The sequence below is a fragment of the Heterocephalus glaber genome, unplaced genomic scaffold (genome assembly GCF_053883595.1).
Source record: "Heterocephalus glaber isolate CG9 unplaced genomic scaffold, H.glaber_assembly_v1.0 deba00001764, whole genome shotgun sequence".
NCBI lineage: Eukaryota > Metazoa > Chordata > Mammalia > Rodentia > Bathyergidae > Heterocephalus > Heterocephalus glaber.
The window spans coordinates 5,376,316-5,395,862 of record NW_028258461.1 but is presented as its reverse complement, the minus strand read 5'-3'; positions in this window follow the sequence as shown (position 1 = coordinate 5,395,862).

The following is a 19,547-nucleotide window of genomic DNA, read 5'->3' as shown; positions in this document are numbered from 1 at the left end:
GCAGGGTTCCTTTCTCCCCACAGCCCTGCCAGCATTTGTTATTGGTTGATTTCATGGTAGCAGCCATTCTTTCCGGGGTGAGGTGGAATCTTAGTGTTGTTTTCATTTGCATCTGTCGAATGACCAGTGATGTTGAACAATTTTTCATGTTTATTTGCTGTTTTTACTTCTTTGCCTGAGAAATGTCTGTTCATTTCAGATGCCCATTTTGAATTTAGTCTTTGTGTGATTTTTTTTTGTTTTTTGTTTTTGTTTTTTGTACCGGATATTGAACTCGGGACCTTGGTCTTGCAAGGCAGGTGGTGGAACCACTGAGCTAAATCCCCAGCCCTCTTATATAGGTTTTGAATGTGGTATTCCTAATTAAGTTATGACAGATTTCCCTCAGTGTGAGTGTGTGTGTGTGTGTGTGTGTGTGTATGCATAATACTGGTTTCTGTGCTATATGTTCATTATATGTGTTTTATATCATATTACATTATAGTATTAAATTTTGTACAGCCTGTTTTCAGCATCCATGGGGAAAAGCTTTTGATTTTTTTCTTAGATTTATTTGAACAGCAGATAATGCAGTTTTTAATATTATATCATCCTCTGATTTCTGGAATAAATCTCATTTAATGATATCGTTCTTGCTTTTTATTTTTAATGTGTAACTTGAATCTGATTTGTAATATAGTTTGAAATTTTCCATCCATATTTATGAGATTGATTTGTAGTTTTCTTGTATGTGCAAGGTTACTAAATGTATGTATCAGTATTTTACTCCTTTCACCAACAAAATGAGAGATTTCATTTTATTATCCTCTGGAACAATTTAAATGGCAGTGGGATTAAGCCATATTGAAATTCATTTTAATTCTTCTATGCACTTAATAGTCAATGTAAAATTGGTACATCAGAATTCTCTAGTGAAAATTAGTATATTCTATTTGAAAGTGCTTTGTATAATAATTTCATAAGTACATTAATAAAAGTTTAGTAATAATTAATAATTAAATACAATTTTTTGTGTTGCTGAGGCTTGAACTCGGAGGCTTGCACAGACTCGGGGCTCCTGCACTGAGCTAAATTCTCAGCAGTTTTTACAATTTTATTTTGAGACAAACTCTCACAAAGTTATCCAGGCTGGCCTTAAACACAATATCCTCATGCTCCAGGATTCTGAGTAGCTGAGATTATAGCCACGTCCCACCATGCCCAGATAATTCTATGTTCAATAGATACTTTCATATTATGCAGGTTGATCTTCATTTCAATCTCATGAGCCTATCAGTATAACTATTTTGTGTATAACAAAATCAAGATGCAGAAGGATTAAGTGGCTTACCCACATCTCACAGTGAGCAGGATTATAAAAACTTACTCAAACATACTATTTTTATATACTCTGTTCACTGCATATTGTTTTTGTGTAAAATATTTCAATGCTTTTATATTGACAATTGGCCAAACATTTTAAGTCACAAATGAGTCCATGTATATTTTTAGTAAGGAAATCATTCTTGGCTTTGAACCTATTTTTCTCATAGTTTTACTGCAAGTAGTGTCTTGGTTGATAAAAGTAAGAGATGTGCACGTAACCATTTGCATATAGTCTCTTTCCCTCTTTCTCTCTAACATACATGCACACATGTGGACACACGGGAATACATGTAAATGCATGTAAATAGAGGACATCATGGGAAAAGATAACCTTAAATCATAGATCCACATCATTCAACTAGGCTTTTGGCACATAGAATTGTTATTTGGGGAAGATGTTTTCATCCACAGCAGATCCCCAGTTTATTCATCTGACTCATGAAAAGATTAAGTTGGGCCTGTGTTATCAGTCATTTTGAAGCAGGCCTACTGAATACTAAAACCAAAGCAAACAAACAGAAATTCTAAATATCTATAAGGACAGCTTTAATTTATGTTAGATATTTTCCATATGATATTACTTAAATATCCAGAAACAAATGTAATGCATAAATTCTTGTACTTTATACTTGATACTTGTAATAAAATAACAAGCAATGGGAAAATATAAGTAAAGCAATATAATACAATCAATAAACTTAAAAGTATGTCAAGATAAAATGTGAGCACTTTGATGAATCTGAAGCATTTCCATTTGAATGTGACCTTTTGTACTTGAAGGCCATTGTACGTTTTTTTCAATTAAAATCCCTGCATATAAATTTCTACAAAAAATACTAGCAAGTTAATATGGTTTTTTTTGTTGTTACATCCAATTCCTGGAGTGATTTGAAAACTCCAAACTCTTGGTCATGACTCTATATAACCTTCCATCCATCTCTCTAAATTAATCTTTCCCCTTCTATGCTTCATGTTTGGAGCTCCAGCTTTACTAGATTTCTTTTAATTTCAGAACTGCAAGATTCTTTCTTCCACTAGGACTTTCACATGTTTGTTTCTCTGCTTGGAACAATTTTCCTCACCTCTCCTTTTTTAGCTACCTCCAATAGTCTTTCTTTTTTGTTAAATTCTTTTATTGGTACATTTTAGGTATACAACACAATTGCATTTCTCCTTGGGAATTGTACCTTTACATAATCTCTCTTGGTTCTTATTTTTCACCCTTGCCCAGCCCTCCCTTCAACCCCTCCACCCTTCCCTATTTACAAAGACTTTATTTCCATTTTTTCCATTTCTCATCATTTTTCCTTTCCCTTCTTTCCTTTCCCTTGCCCCTCCCACTACTCCTACCCCTTTGGACCTTTTCTTCCTATTTCACATTACCTATTATACATTTAGTCCTTATTTACACTTTCAGTTTGTCACACCAGAGAAACTATTTGGCATTTATACATGTGTGTCCTATTTATTTCACTTCAGAGTATAGCCTCAATGTGCATCCACTTAGCTATAAATGTCTCTAATTTCTCATTTTTTATGGCTGAGTAGTACTCCATTTTATAAAAAAACCATAGTCTTTTAATCTCATCTCAAATGTAAAGTTCTGAGGTAACCTTATCTGGCCAATTTCTACTGCCATTCCCAAATATACCAGTTACCCTGCTATAAACATTCAATATGTTATATATCTCCTTTGGAGCATTTATTAAATAATCATTAATTAAATTAGCTTTCTTTCTAGTATCATCTATTAGAATTCAAGTTTCATGAGGCCAGGTTCCTTAATAGTCTCACTCTCTGTTACATCTAAAATACCGGAAACAATACTGAACACCTAGTCAGCAACACTGAATATTGTTGTATATATGGAGGAATGAATGACTATATGATTTTATTTTATTTTATTTGTTCTTTTATTGGTACATTTTAGGTATACAACTCATTTACATTTATCATTGGGTGTTTGTACCTGTACATGATATATCTTGGTTCTTATTTTTTTTCCCCATTACCTGTGTACACTTTACCCCCTCCGCCCTTCCCTATTTACACAGATTTCATTTCCATTATTTTTCTTTTCTCATAGTTTTTCATTTCCCTCTTTTCCTTTCCCCTTCCCTTCCCTTCACTCCTTCGTCTTTGGACCTTTTTTTCCTATTTCAAATTATCAATTATTCATTTTAATCATTTTTATCCTTGTTTACACTGTCAGTTTCTCACACTAGTGAAACTGTTAGGTATTTACACATGTGTGTCCTATTTATTTCACTTAAGAGTATGGCCTTGATATGCATCCATTTAGCTATAAATGACTGTAGTTTTTCATTCTTTGTGGCTGAGTAGTACTCCATTTTATAAAAAAAAAACACATTTTCTTTACCGAGTTTCCAGTTGATGGGCACTTGGGCTGCTTCCAAGCTTTAGCTATTACAAACTGTGCCGCTATGAACATGGGTGCACATATATCCCTGTGGTATGATTCTTTTAATTCTTTGGGGAAGACACCCAGCAGGGGAATAGCTGGGTCAAATGGGACCTCTAGTCCTAGTTCTTTGAGGTATCTCCATACTGACTTCCACAGTGGTTGCACCAGCCTGCACTCCCACCGGCAATGGAGAAGGGTTCCTTTCTCCCCACACCCCCACCAGCATTTGTTATTTGTTGATTTCTTGATAGCAGCCATTCTTTCTGGGTTGAGGTGGGATCTCAGTGTTGTTTTCTTCTGCATCTCTTGAATGATGAGTGATGTTGAACATTTTTTCATATATTTATTTGCTGTTTTTACTTCTTTGTCTGAGAAATTTCTGTTCATTTCAGATGCCCATTTTTGAATTGGGTCTTTGAATTTGGGGGTCTGATTATTTTCAGTTCTTTATATATTCTAGATAGTAGCCCTTTGTCTGAGGTACAGCTGCTAAAAATTTTTTCCCATATTGTAGGTTGTCTGTTAGCTCTGTTGGGGGTTTCTTTTGCAATGCAGAAGCTTTTTAATAAGATGAGATCCCAGTTGTTGATTCTTTCTGCTAGTTCCTGTGCTGCTGAGGTTTTGTTCATGAAGTCTTTTCCTATGCCAATGTCTTCAAGAGTTCTACCTAACTTATCTTCCAGCAAGTTTAGAGTTTCTGTCTTAATATTTTTATCTTTCATCCACTTCGATCTTAGTTTAGTGCATGGTGATTGGTATGGGTCTAGTTTCAGTCTTTGGCAGGTTGAAATCCAGTTTTTCCAACATCATTTATTAAATAGGCTATCTTTCCTCCAATGATGGTGGTTGGCTCCTTTGTCAAAGATGAGGTGTCTGAGCATGTCTGGAGTTTTTTCTCCATCTTCTGATCTATTCCACTGATCCTCAAGTCTGTTCCTTTGCCAGTACCATGCTACAGGCCAATCTCCCTAATGAACATAGATGCAAAATTCCTCAACAAGATACTGGAAAACAGAATACAGAGGGTCATGAAGAAGATCATACACCCTGACCAAGTCGGATTTATCTGAGGGATGCAAGGATGTTTCAACATTCGTAAATCAATAAATGTAATACACCATATTAACAGAGTCAAGGACAAAAACCATATGATCATCTCAATAGATGCAGAAAAAGCATTCGACAAATTCCAACACCCATTCATGATAAAAACCCTACAGAAAATTGGAATAGAAGGTCTTTATCTTAACCTGATTAAGGCTATCTATGAAAAACCAATAGCCAACATCATACTAAATGGTCAAAAACTGAAAACTTTCACGCTAAAATCAGGAACAAGACAAGGATGCCCACTATCACCACTGCTGTTCATTATAGTTCTGGAAACATTAGCCAAAACAATTAGAAAAGAGAAAGAAACAAAAGGGATAAAGATAGGAAAAGAAAAAGTTAAACTGTTATTATTTGCTGACGATATGATACTTTACATAGAAGACCCAAAAAACTCTGCCAAAAGACTCCTAGACTTAATTGACACATTCAGTAGAGTAGCTGGATATAAGGTCAACATTCAAAAAACAATAGCCTTCTTGTGCACAAATAACAGACTCACTGAGAGAGAAATTAGGGAAACAATTCCTTGTACAGTAACATCCAAAAAAATGAAATATCTTAGACTCAATCTAACAAAGGAAGCAAAAGACCTCTACACTGAAAACTACAGCACTCTTAAAAAAGAGATCGAAGAGGATACAAGAAAATGGAAAGACATCCCTTGTTCCTGGGTAGGAAGAACCAATATAGTGAAAATGACCATACTTCCAAAACTACTATATAGATTCAATGCAATGCCAATTGAAATTCCAACAATATACTTCACAGAACTAGAGAAAACAATCCAAAAATTCATTTGGAACTATAAGAGACCTAGAATAGGTAAAGCAATTCTAAGCAACAGAGACATGGCTGGGGGTATCACAATCCCCAACTTGAAACTATACTACAGAGCTACTGTGAGTATATGATTTTAAAGACACATCATTGTAAAAGTCGCTACATGCGATAAGTGTCTGGAAGATAGTAAAGGTAGGCATCATTTAGCTTAACAAATAAAATAAGTTAGGAGATTGGTATAAACATGCCCTAAGAAGAAAATTAAGCTGTTTTGTGAAAGAAAGTTGATGCAGAACTCTTTTTGCAAGTGTTTAGCACTTTATGAGCTATTATCATTTCTTTACTTCATTTCCCAGGAAAAAAGTAGTGAACAAGAACATCTGGGAGTAGAAATCATTCTGCGATCTACCAGTGATGTACACAGCCTCTACTTTCCATATCTCTGTGTTGTCAATGACAACATTAAACTCTCTTGTGCTCTGCTGGAAATATAAGTGAGTTTGAAAAAAAAAAATCATCGTTGAAAACACTTTCTCCAAGTTCCCTCTCCAGGGAAATTAGGAAATAACACCGACTAAAGTTTTAGGTTCAAGGACATTTTGGGAGGAAAAAATATAATATTTTGCAATGTCAATATAAGGGCCGTGTCTATATGTATACAGCTGTTGGTCTATTTTGCTATTTTTTTGTCTTTCATACTCTCCTACTTCCTTATCCTTTTTTTTCTCTATACTCTCCCTTCCCTTTCCCTTGATTCATTATGAAAAAAATGGAATAAAGTAGTTTCCACAAATCCACACACAATTTTTAAGTCTAAAATTTCTAAAGGTCCAATAAAATGGGTTTTGGGTACAACATTTCACTTTGCAGTGAGCTTAGTACAGCTAACTTTCTCTGGGAGTATTATGGAATAGCACAAAGAAACTCCAGAGAATATTTTAAGTGCACTTGTCTTTTAAGCATTGCATAGTCAATAATTTTTGGTTACTTTAAAAATGTATGCTTTCGGAACTGCACATGAAAGATGTGAAATTAATTGATGGGTAATTTCTAAATTTCAATTTGAATTCGTGATGACAATATTTATTAAATATCTATTATTTCCATGCCATTCTGTTGCCACACTTGTCAGTGGTCTGATTCGTGTGTTTATTTCCTCAAGGAAGCTTTCCCAGGTCTGAGCCTCCTTCCCCTATACATACATATACACATATCAAACTCAATTTTTCCCTTTCCTTGTACCCCCTTAGCACTTATATTATGTTATTCCAGAAGACTTCCAGGAAATGTTTTGACAACTGGCATGGCAGAAGACACTTTTCAGGAGTTAGGCAGGAAGAGATTATTTAATGATCTTTACTTTGCTTTTTGTTGACTGACATCAATACCAGAGCCTTGTCTGAAAGATACAGTCTCATGAACATGTAGTGCTGCAGCTGACGTAATGCTGGGCAATTTTCTGCCCTTCGTGGTAGTCACTTCAGTGAATAATATTGCAATATCCTTTTTTATCAAGGCATCACTAGGGATTTGAAAAATGCCTATAGAATGGGAATAAACTCAAGCTTCATGAACAGTAGGCCATTGTCAAATGTGATTTCTGCTCAAAACTTTAAAAATACCTTCAAGTGCACTTGAAAATGCCAACACTATTTCAAAAGTCATTTTGGTATAATCTCTTAGTACACTAAGAACATCTGGCTATGCACTACAGGAAAGATTTTCTGTTGGATCTTCTCTGGAAAGCAGACATACAATGCTTGGCCTTGGTTTTTGCTGACACATGCTTTGACTAGTGCTGAAGTAGAGTTAAATCCCTAAGGGTAAATGATTCTCTTTTGCTAAAAGTAACCATTTGAGTAGAGGTCCAATGCTAATGTTGCTAATAGCCAGAGATGATAGAGTTTGCTTCAAGAATGAAAATGTTTAAGCTCTTCTATCCATTTATGGGTTTTTGTGAATCTCAGGAGGAGTATTAAGGTGCTTTGTTGAAGCTGAAATTGAGGTGAAGATTCTTAGAAAAACTAGCATCACTCTCACAACCCTGCTTCAGAGGTAAGATTAAAATTTAGAACCCGTATGTACTTGCTTTTATTAAGAAAACTTTGGTAAAGAAAATGTATGCATGTGCATGTTTTTATAAAACAGCAAATACCTATGGGTTCTAAATTTTGATCTTAATTCTGAAGCAGGTTTGTGAAGGTTATGCTTTGTTCTTCTAAGAATCTTTACCTCAATTTCAGCTTCTTCAAAACAACTCAATAGTCTGTTTATAGCCGCACAATTCACAATAGCTAGATCTTGGAAACACCATGTATGTCCAGGAGCAGATAAATGAATAAGGAAAATGTGGTATTTGTACACAATGGGGTACTACTCTGTCATAAAGATAAACTTGAAGCATTCATAGGTAAATGGATGCAACGTGAGAATATAATCTTAAGTGAAATAAGTTGGGCATAACATATCAAATATAGCATGGTTTTTCTTATATGAGAGACTATATATACAAATTATAAATTCCTTTGTTTTAATTCAATATATATGCTATTTGGTTTCATTTATACTATGAGTTTACCTTAGTGTGTTTCAAATAATGTTTTGTGTTATTATCTGTTTGTTTCTTTTTTGTAGGAGTCGTTTTGGTTTATGTCTTGTACTCTGAGTAACTACTTTGAAGGTAATAACACATAGTGTAATAACTATTGTTATATTCTTATTATTTGGTTATAAAATATTGTTTTATTTTTTCATAAAATACAGAGAGTGCAGATGGAATTGTAGTTTGCAGAAAGGGGAGTTTTGTGCTAGGACTAGGTGGGCTTGATTAAGTACATATGATTAATAACCAGTCCCGTGGACATTTTAATGTCAGGCATGACTAATGTGGCCCCATTGTGATAACATTTCTGAATGCCTACATTATGCCAAGGTTTTGCTAAGTACAACAACATATGATATCATTCAGCCTACTATATTGAGTCATGAAATTTTCTAGTCAGACTGAGTTTGAGTAGAACTTTGTTGCCTTTCTTCTGGTTTTATTTTCCTAGAGGAGATGGAATCTTTGCAGCTCTCAAACTGTTGGAGCTCTTCTCATACCCTAACAAGATGGGTAACTGATCAAAAGTTGAGCGTACAGAAGATACATTGGAGGCAATGTAGCAGATATGTCCTATGGGTTTAAATCAACTAACATGAAATTCTTTACAGAAAAATTGAAACATTCTACAGAATAAAGTACTTTTAAAGTAAATATACACAGTGTAGACTCTGTCTTCAAGTAACTTACATTCTAAGTAGCATAACACTTTAGTGAATAAAACATGGGCTTATTATGAACGGTGCATCAGATGCTGATTCCTCACTGGTAAAAATCAGAGCAAAATGTAGAAATATTTTTGTATATTTTCTTTTTTATTAGTGTATATTTACAATACATAACAGTTATATTCCTTTTGAGAAATTGTGTGCCCTTTCTCTCTGGCTAGTATCGATCAGTCACGCTACCACTGTTTTGACTTGAGGCCATTAAAACTAAGCTCACCTTGTCCTTTTATATTTTGTGTGTTATCTTTAAATATCCTAGAGCCCCTCATCTCTGTATTTGTCTTCTGTATATACATTTTAATTCTGTAATTCCTGAAAACCTTCTACTTTATCATTGGAAATGAAAGCCGTTGTTCAGTATAATCCTATATATCTCCAGCAACTCTAATATTTACCTCGTGTTTTAACTGAAACAAAGCTTTAATGCTGTGGTATTCACCATAACCTTTTGAGATGGTGACTTTTCCCTATGGTACATCCCAACTACTGTTGATCTTGGAGTTAAGACAAATGCTCTCTTTACTCCTTCTTGCTGATGGGAAACTATTCACCTTTCCTTTCCCTCCAACTTGGAATCTCAGGTCATTAGATTATATATCCTTTTACATCTTTTAATGATTAAATTTATGTGTAAATGTTATGGTTTGTGCCTAGGCCTCATGCAGTCATAGGTGGGGCTTTTCCATGGGTGGCTGTATCTAGCGTGTATTATTGATTCATGGTGAAATGCTGGGATTAAGGGTGTGTGATTACTAAATTGGTCCACTGATTGGTTTGGCATTGCCCTAATATCCTAGAGTATAAAAAATACAGGAAAAAAAACCCCGCTAAGGCCCCTTGCTTGCTTTTGCTGCCTTCTGCCTACAATGAACTGTTTCTCCTCTGCGATGCCCCTCTGCCATGTGCCACCTTGCCTTGGGGCCAGCCATTTATGGACTGAAACCTCTACAAACTGTGAGCTAATTAAACATTTGCTCCTTTAACTTAGGGCATCAGGTTTTTTGTCTCAGCAACTACAAAAGTAACTAAGATAATAAACTTGATTAGACCATGGGATGCCCAGATGTTTAGTTAGACAGTCAGGGTATTTCTGTGGCAATGTTTTTGGATAAGTTTCATATTTGAATCTGAATATTGAATAAATAAAATGGCCATCATCCAATTAGTTGAAGACTTGGATGCAACACACAAGCCAAGCCTCTCCTGAATAAGAGAGCAGTCCTCTTGCCTGACTGCCCTCAAGCTGAGGCATTGGGTTTTCTCCTGCCTTCAACCTCATATGGAAACATTGGCACTTCCTAGTCTGCTGGTTTTCAGATGGGAACCATATCATTAGGTCTCCTGGTTCCTTATGCATTCAAATTTGCTCTGGAACTGCATCCATCATCTCTCCTGGGTCTGCAGGTTGTAGATCTTGTCAGCCTCCAGAATCACATGAGCCAATTTCTTACCTTTATATTCTCTCTCTCTCTCTCTCTCTCTCTCTCTCTCTCTCTCTCTCAATCTAACACACACACAACCACACAATTAGCTTTGTTTCTCTAGAGAATTGTTCCTAATACACACCTCTTTATTATAGTCATCTACTGACTTCCACATGACTCTTTAGACTCTTATCCATATCACATATCATTCTTGTTTCAATGCATAGTAATATAAATCTCCATGTACAGTATATGATCATTCTAGTATTCTGGCCTTATATTTCTATGACTTGTTCTTCCATGTTATTTTTCTCATCAACTTTGCCATTTGTTGCTATAGTCATGTAACCTCAATGTGAAACAACACATCTGACCACCAACTCAGTCCCATTTTGCTCTTTTAAAAACAATTATTTTATTCCATGATGACCTTAAATTTTTCTGTATCATCTCTCATCCTCCACGAACACATCCATTCTTCAAGGCCTATTGGATTTAGAGTCTGTTTTCAATTGTAAAAATCATCCCCTTACATTATCTTCAGTTTCCATACCTTTCTCTTGTTAATCATATCCTCTGGTTAAATCAGATATAATCAGAGAAAATTATATTGTCCCTCTAAGTGTTCTCACTATAAATTCGTGTTCACTACCCTAAAGTGAGTCCTTAATGCTGCCTGTCAATTATGCTGTATTTGCCCATTTCATTAACATTGTCAATGACTGTTCCATGCCCTCTCATTTTTCAAAACTCAAATATCCAGTAATGCCAATTTGCTTCCTATTTACATGAGAAAAATGAAAATAATCAAGAGATTTTCCTTAGGCTCCCATTACCATAGATTCCCACCAACCAACTTCTATGCTCTTACACTCATCTTTTTTTCTTTCTAGTTATTATGGATGAACTTATATACTCCTATCTAAACATTTCACTAAATCCCAACTCTAGAATTTCCCACTTGCAATTCTCTTCTTCCTTTCCCATATCATTGATTTTCCCATTCTACTCAATCATTCTCATAATTATAACTTGCCGATATTTCTCTCATCCTAATAAAATAAAACAAAATAACTCTTGATTCACTTCTTTCTCTGGTTGCTGCCCCATTCCTCTATTATTTAAAAAAAGTTCTTGAAAGAGTAGTCTGTAGTTGCTGTCTTCGATTCTTGTCCAAGCTGTTTATAAAGGCTTTAAGTTTTATCACTTGTGGAAGTTAGGATGGAATGTCAACTTCATTGGCCTTGGGATCTGCCCCAAGGATTGGTGGAGCATATTTCTGTATGTGTCTGGTTGGGTCATGGAGATATGACCTTGGGTCTATGTCTCACCCTGTCTTCCCCTTCCTCTCTCACTCTTTGCCTCTGCTGTGCTTTCCAGCCACCATGAACTAAGCATCTTTGGTCTGCTACACACTTCCACCATAATGCTTCTGCCTTCAAGTCAGCTTACTATGGACTGAATCCTCTAAAACCGTGAGACAGATTTAACCTTTCTTCCTTTAAATTGTGGGTGTTGGACATTGTGTCCAGTAATGGGAAAGCTGACTCATAGTATACTTCACCTCACACTGATCATGGCTTGAATTGTTTCCCATCACAATTCATATGTGAAAGTGCAGTACCTCAGAATGTGACTGGATTTGGATGAAGGACCTTTATAGGGGAGATCAAGTTAAAATGAGGGCCTAAGATGGGCCCTCGCCCTGTGGGACCAGGCTTGGCTCAAAAAAAGGAAATTTGGGAACACAGAGAGACAGAGGCTTACAGTCCATTCTCATAAGCCTTATGCTCTACCTCCTATGATTCAGGGGAAATGGGTAAGACAATGTACTGACAGATGACTGAGAGTGATAGTGACATATAATTTCTAAAAGATTAAAAGACAAGCCATTCTTGTTGTGCAATTGTTTGTAACAGTAACTTAGTTTTCTGTCTTAGAATCTCTGTTCTTGGACTAACCAAGGATTCTCTTTGTTGTGCATGCAATGTGAAAGCCACCCATCTCTTGTGATGATCCTCCTTAAACAAATGATCCAGGACTGACTGACAGTAAAGATGATACTATTTTATAGTTTAGAAACGTGTGTTAAAGTAATTCCTGTAAGTGTATAATATTTGTCTTTTTAAATACTTGAAGGCTAACAGCTCTCTATCTCTTGGTATTTGTGTGTGTGTGTGTGTGTGTGTGTGTGTGTGTGTCTATATGTATATACTTCTTTTGTGTCTTTTCTTCTCCCCTGTATGTGTGAAACAACCTAGATAGACAGTGGAAAGAATCCACAATTTCATTGTTGAAATATACTACAATATACTATTTCATTCATTAAATTAAAAATCCTTATACATATACATTTAAGAGAAATGAAAAAATAATATACATATAATGAAAAGTCTTTCTACTAGTAATATATCAACTCAATACATACAAATTTACACATTAATTTTAATGACAGCAAGGAAAACTATGGTATTATAATTAATTTAGGTACACTCCTAGCCATTTAGTGATTGATATATCAATTTTTATGCTGTCCTTTCCCCTGTACTTTTGGCTGTCTGATGGGCAAGTATTTTTCCTTTCCCATATTCCTTGTAGCAGAGTCTATCTGCATATACTGCCTTCATGATTGAAGTTGCAAAAGGAAGTATATTTGCTGTTCCTAGCCTCTTCTGACATGCGGCCAGTTAATTTCAGTATAACTGGGAATACCAAAGGAAAAGTTTGCTGCATTACTTCTAGGAATTATTTCCTTCTTTGATTATTAGAAGTATGCAAAGAATGTCTGCTTACTTCTCTGATTGCTGGCTCTCATTGTGCCTTTATATATAGTTCTGTATGGAAAAGATACCTGAAACTATGACAACTCCCTTGTGATCATGAGATCGCAAAAGCCTGAAGACTAAAGCCAATACTAAGTCTCATACAGATGAAGGATGGAGAGCTCTGACTCATCTTTCATCCAAACTTTGCCACACCTGCCTCCACAATAAGTAAATGTATTTAATAAGACAATGAAAACAAATTTTGAGGCTATTTACTAGATATTGTTATTATCATTAAGACGTCCTCATTTTTTAAACAATATTGTGTTATCCATCCTTCTTCATATGTATTTGCATATTTACTTGTATTTCTATTAGTGTTTTAAAAGCTAAATTATAGGTTCAAGGATGTTGAACATCTTGAATTTCGATACAAATTTCCCAAGTGGTCATTACTCAGTTGCATTCCTATCACCAGTATATGAAAATATCTATTTCCTTACATCTGTGTCAATGCTGTCCTCATAAATTTTAAAACTATTTTAAAATATATTATATAAACAAATTATTATGGAAACATGTTTACTTTAGTGGTGAAAGAGGAGGCACTGGAGTCAGACTATATAGACCGAAATCCTGATTTTTCTACTTACTAGCAATGTTACCTTAAGCAATTTCTTAATTTTTCCTTGCCTTTGTCTCCTTAGTTTTCAGTCTTTCATTCATCCTTACGCACCACACATATAACTAAGCATGCCTGTGTATACACTATTGTATAGGCTGTGAAAAGCAGTAGCAGATTATTCTACGTAGACATTGGAGTTGATATTAGTGTGATCATAAACTTTAATACACAGACCAGGACACATTGAAGAGTACATAGAAGTCTGACAAATCTTCAAGGGGTCAGCTCCAAGTGGCCATCTTAACAACTTTGCATGATAGACCATGTATACAAAGCTCAAGGATAACATAAAATGTGAGTAAAAATAGTACCTATTTCCTAGGTTACTGGGAGAATTAAACTGGCGACTAGAGCTTAGCACATAGAGAAATATTTAATAAATGATAATTATTGTCTATTACTTTGGGACTTTTGGATGTTAGTAAGTTTGGATATTTTCTTTTCTTTTTTATTAGTGCCTATTGATTTTATAACATATTGGTTTCTATGCACATATTTAGATCATTTCTACCTCCCAATTGCCTTCCTTTATATCACCTTCTCACTCCCCCTTATTTCCTTCTTCTTGTCTAATGATAACTGCCCTTTTACTTTCTTATCATCTTTCTTAGATTCCACATATTAGGGAGAACACTTCATATTTGTCTTTCGGAGTCTGACTTATTTCTATAAAACTGATTATCTTCCATTCCATTTGTTTTCCTCCAAATGTCAAAATTCAATTCTTGTTTTTGACTGAATAATGGTTATATATATATATATTTTTTTTCTTTATCCATTCATCTGTTAATGGGCACATAGGCTGTTTCCATATATTAGCTAATGCAAATTGTGTCAGAATAAACATAGGTATGCAGATATCCCTCTGGCATACTGACTTTAATTACTTTAGGTATATACAAAGAATTCTATAGCTGGATCAAATGGTAGTTCTATTTTTAGGTTTTTAAAGAAACTCCACACTGATTTCCATAGGTACTATATATCATTTTATTGTTTTCTATTACTTTTTTTTCTTTTCAGGAAACTTCCCTATTGATTTTTTTTTTTTTTTGCTTAATGATGTCATATTACATTTATCTGATTGGTATTCAAATCTTCACCTTTGTCTCCCTATGCATAAAATAAGGCTGATTTTGAAAGGTTTTTCTAGCTTCTACTTCATATGGAAAGCAGAGCCATTTTAGTGAAAGGATATCTAAAAGTTTTATAAATGAGTGTCATGTTGTAGTTTATGAGAGAGACATCTAAGAGTTTTATAAATCATATGATGGACTTTATAAGAGAGAAAATTTGCACTTACAAATCTATTTTTTGTCAGGCAACATTATGAAATTATATGTATTAATCATCAGGTTGTTCAGGTTCCACTGTTTAAGATAAAGAGTTTTGTGAAATTTTGAGGGTTGTCATTTTGAGATTCAGTTTTTGTCTTTGCAAAGGAGTGACATCAAAGGACACAGTAAAATCTAGCAAGGCCACTTTTTCCCTCTAGAGTGTCCTTGTAATTAGTAATGACATTAGAAAAATAACTACATGAGTGAGATGAACATCATGGATTGAGATTTTCACAGGTCCTTGTGTTTTGATTTTAGGTCACAACACATTTTGGGGCTAGTAACAAACTACATGTTTATCACTGCTTTTTCCTGTTCATTCTCCATGGGATATATCTTAATGGTATCAATCCTTCATAGGATTTAAACTAACTCTCCATTCACCTAAAGTCATTAACTGAGCTCATTTACAGAGTTGTGGGAAAAGCATGAATTTAGATACTCAGGGATTCCTAGAGAAGATAAAAAATACACTCTCTGCCCTCAGGGAGAAATTAGGATATGGTGTATACTGAGAGACCTCAAGCTGGTGCAATAGTACTGGGTTTGTAATAAGTTAAACTTTCTGTGCTTTAACGGTCTCAGTTGACAAATGTAGATAATGGTGTGAAGTACCCAATATAATTTTGATGTAATTTTTGTATTTACATAGCTGAACCTATTATTTTTTCCCTTTGTGATGTTATATTTGTTTCTTACAATCCATGCTTAATCACATGAGTCTTTATTTAAAATGTCTTTTCTAGTTAGTTCATCATTTTACTTATTATAGTTACATTTTAATCTTCTTATTATTTATTTTGCTATCTGGTGTAAAGAATGGAGCCTAATAAGTTTCTTCCCAAACAATTAGCCAATAGTTTCAATTTACATAAATTATAAGGATTTTCCTTCAGGAATAATTCATTTTCCTCGATTTTTATTTATCTACTAAATTATATATTTTTATCATTATGGAAACATGGTTTCTTATTTTATATTTTGGGTTATAATCCAGTAATAATTTATTTAACTTGTTGCTTATATTGCTCTAGTTTGGGCCCCAGAGAATGCTTTTAGTTGGCACCTGTATCCCTTTAACATATTCCATTCAAGACAGGCAGGTCTGCACATGCCCTACCGGGTCCTGAGTCACACAGAACACGCTGAATCAGCCCGCTGCAGACAGGAAGGACTGTGCACGCCCTACCGAGGTCCTGAGTCTTGCGGAAGACACCGAATCACCCCGCTGCTGACAGGCAGCCACCTGGTTCCACACTACAAAGACTCAGAGGACACCAGACCACCAGACCAAGGTACCAAGTCCCACTGTTCCTGGCCCAGAGGTAGGTGCTTCTGACCCGTCATCTCACTGCTCCTGGCCCAGAGGAATGGGCTTCCCGGCCACCATCCCTCCGGCTGCTCCCAGCCCACAGGAAAGGGCTTTTGGGTCACCATCCCTACCGCTGCTCCTGGCCCCATCCCACCTCACCCAGCTCAGAGGAGGTAATCTTGCAGGTGCTAACAGCCCCCTACCCCAGTCGAAATGAGAAAACACATAAATAAGTCTCAAAACCAGACTTCCAGATCACCTACAGCAACTCCAAAGGGAAATGAGATGGAACACTCTGATACTCAACCACCTGGACCCACTGAACTGGCAACAAAAGGGGATCTGGAAAAAATGAAATCAGAAATAATTTCTCAGATAACAGGAGAAATTGTGCCCCTAGTGCAAGACATGATTAATAAATCTAGAGAGGAGCTCAGGAACATGATGGAATCCCAACATAAGAAACAAATGGAATCCATACAAGAGATGCAGATAGATTTCCAGGACATGAAAAACTCCATTGAAAGTCTCCACAGCAGAATGAGCCAATGTGAGGACAGAATTTCAGATATAGAAGATAAGATTGCAATTCGTGACCAAGAGAAGAAAAATTGCTTCAAAATTATAAGGGAACATGAGGAATCAATCCAGCAGCTGCTAGATGATGCAAAGAAGAATAACATAAGACTGATTGGGCTCAATGAAGAAACAGGAGAGAGTGGAGATGACATAAAAAAATCTCTTCACAGAAATAATGGCAGAAAACTTCCCAAGCAGGGGAAAAGAGTTTGACATACAAATAAGTGAGGCATATAGGACTCCAAATAGCCTTGATCAAAAAAAAATCTACACATAGTCATATAATTGTTAAGATTCCAGAAACACAACAGAAGAACAAAGTTCTACAAGCAGTCAGAGAAAAGAAACAAATCACATAGAAAGGAAAGCCCATCAGAATCACAGCAGACTTCTCAACACAAATCATCAAGGCAAGAAGAGCTTGGAGTGACATAGTCCAAGCCTTAAAAGAAAACAGCCTCCAACCCAGACTGATGTACCCTGCAAAACTATCCTTCAAAATTGATGGAGAAATAAGATACTTTCATGACAAAGAGCACCTTAGGAACTTCGTGAATACCAAACCAGCTCTCCAAAGAATTTTACACAATATCCTAGGAACAGACATTGAGGATCACAACCCCAGGAAGCAAAGCAGAATGAATCCATCTGACATGACAAGAAATTAAATGGAAAGGGGGAGAACCCAACAAAAAGGAAAAGTCATGGCAATGACAAGTCAATATATTTCAGTTATAACCATCAATGTTAATGGTCTCAATTCACCAATCAAAAGAAACAGACTGGAAGAATGGGTCAAGAAGCAAAATCCAACAATATGCTGCATACAAGAAACACACTTAATTCAAAAGGAAACTCATAGACTGAAAGTTAAAGGGTGGAAAACTATACTGCATGCGACAGGAACCCGAAAAAAAGCAGGAGTAGCTATCCTCCTGGCAGATCAAGTAGATTTCAAACCAACACTGATTAAGAGAGATGAAGAAGGACACTACATCCTTGTAAAGGGAAGAATCCAAGAGGAAGAGATGACAATCATAAATATCTATGCACCAAACACTAGTGCACCCAACTATATAAAATAAATACTAATGGACATGAAAAGTCATATATGCACTAATATAGTTGTAGTGGGGGACCTCAACACCCCACTGTCACAAATAGATAGATCAACTAGACTAAAAATAAGTAATGAAATACTAGAACTCAATCAAAATCTTGAACAAATGAACTTAACATATGTTTACAGAGTCTTCCACCCCACAAAATCAGAATACACATTCTTCTCAGATGCACGTGGGTCATTCTCCAAAATAGACCACATACTCACACATAGAACATGTTTAAGTAAGTGCAAAGGATTTGAAGTTATCCCCTGTATATTATCAGACCATAGTGCAATGAAATTGGAGATCCATAGCAAAAGAAATTCAAAAAATGTCATAAACATGTGGAAATTGAACAACACACCTCTGAATAACCAATGGGTCATAGAGAAAATTAAAGAAGAAATCAGACAGTTCCTTCAATTAAATGACAATGACAATACAACATATCAGAATCTATGGGACACAATGAAAGCAGTCTCATGAGGGAAATTCATAGCAGTGAATATGCATATTAGGAAAACAGAACAAGCCCAATTAAACAACTTGATGCTGATGCTGCACCTCAAGCTTCTAGAAAAAGAAGAACAGGACAACCCCAGAGCTCATACAAGGGAGGAAATTATAAAGGTCAGAGGAGAAATCAATGCAATGGAGACTAAGAGAACGATACAAAAAAATCAATGAAGCCAAGAGTTGGTTCTTCGAAAGAATCAACAAAATTGACAAACCTTTAGCCAACCTTGTCAGAAAAAGGAAAGAAAAGGCCCAAATCCATGCAGTTAGGAATGAAAAGGGTGAAATGACAACAGACCCAGCAGAAATCCAGAGGATCATCAGTACCTACTTCCAGAACCTATGTGCCAATAAGATGGACAACACAGAAGAAATGGACAGATTCCTAGATACATATGATTACCAAAGTTGAATGAAGAAGATCTAAAAATTCTGAACAACCCAATATCAATCAATGAAATTGAAAATGTAATTAAAAACTTATCAACTAAGAAAAGCCTGGGCCCTGATGGCTTCACTGCTGAATTCTACAAGACATTTAGAGAGGAGCTGCTGCCTCTACTGTTTAAACTCTTCAATGAAATTGAAAGGGAAGCAATACTCCCAAATTCATTCCTGGAAGCAAGCATCACCTTGATCCTCAAAGCAGAGAAAGATCCAACTGAAAAAGAGAACTATAGGCCTATCTCAGTAATGAACATAGATGCAAAAATCCTTAATAAGATACTGGCAAACAGAATGCAGAAGAACATCAAGAAGATCATACACCCTGATCAAGTGGGATTCATCCCAGGGATGCAGGGATGATTC